We start from the raw sequence: 1,041 nt of genomic DNA on the forward strand, positions 1-1,041 counted from the left end.
TGATAATATATTTTTACTTTTTTAAAAATAAAAAGATACCTACATCTTAAATATATGTTTTAGAAAGAGGATAATAAACCTAGTTTAATTATTGCTTATTATTGAGAATACATATAACAAGAAAGGAAATATAATACATATAAATAAATAAATATATATATATATATATATATATATATATATGTAATATAAAAATTACTTATTATATGAATGGCGATAAAGAGAATCATTGAACTTTAAAATAAACATATGCATATATATTATTATTATATGTATTTGGTATATTTAATTATATGGTTATTATAAATATATAATAAATTTAATTATATAAATATTATTAGCAAATAAATATTTATTTAGACGTATATAATATTATATATAGAAATAAAACCATAAGAACAAATATTATTAATATATATGTATATTTATTTATTATATTTTATAAGTATTTATTTTTTTCTATTTTAAATTAATATATCATAAAAGAATACTTTCATCATATTTCAAATAATATTAACAACGTATTTTTATAAAAAAAAAAAATATATATATATATATATTTTTTTTTTTAATTGCTATTAAATGTTTTATTTAAAAGAAATATCCTTAATTATACACATTTAAATATAGAAAAAAAAAAAATTTTTAAGAAAATATAAAAATGATATTCATTTTATAAAATATTATTATGATAATTATATCAAAAAGAAAAATATATATTTTTTTTTTTTTTTTTTCTTTCTTTAAAATTTTATATACTATGATAAATTGGCCCGAAAGTATTTTTTTTTTTTATATAAGGTTATTATTATTTATATATAATACAATGTTAAAAAAAAGCACAAGGCATATTATACATATATATATATAATATAATATAATGTCGAAGTTTTTTTTTGTAGTTGTATGGATTAATATTAAAAAAATTTATTATTTGAAAAAATCAAGGTTAGACAAAATATACATGCAATGGAAAATAAGTTCAACATATATATATTATGTTTAAATTTCTAAAAATATAAAAATAAGAATAATTAAATA

The sequence above is a fragment of the Plasmodium gaboni genome, chromosome 1, assembly GCF_001602025.1.
Source record: "Plasmodium gaboni strain SY75 chromosome 1, whole genome shotgun sequence".
In the NCBI taxonomy this organism is placed as follows: domain Eukaryota; phylum Apicomplexa; class Aconoidasida; order Haemosporida; family Plasmodiidae; genus Plasmodium; species Plasmodium gaboni.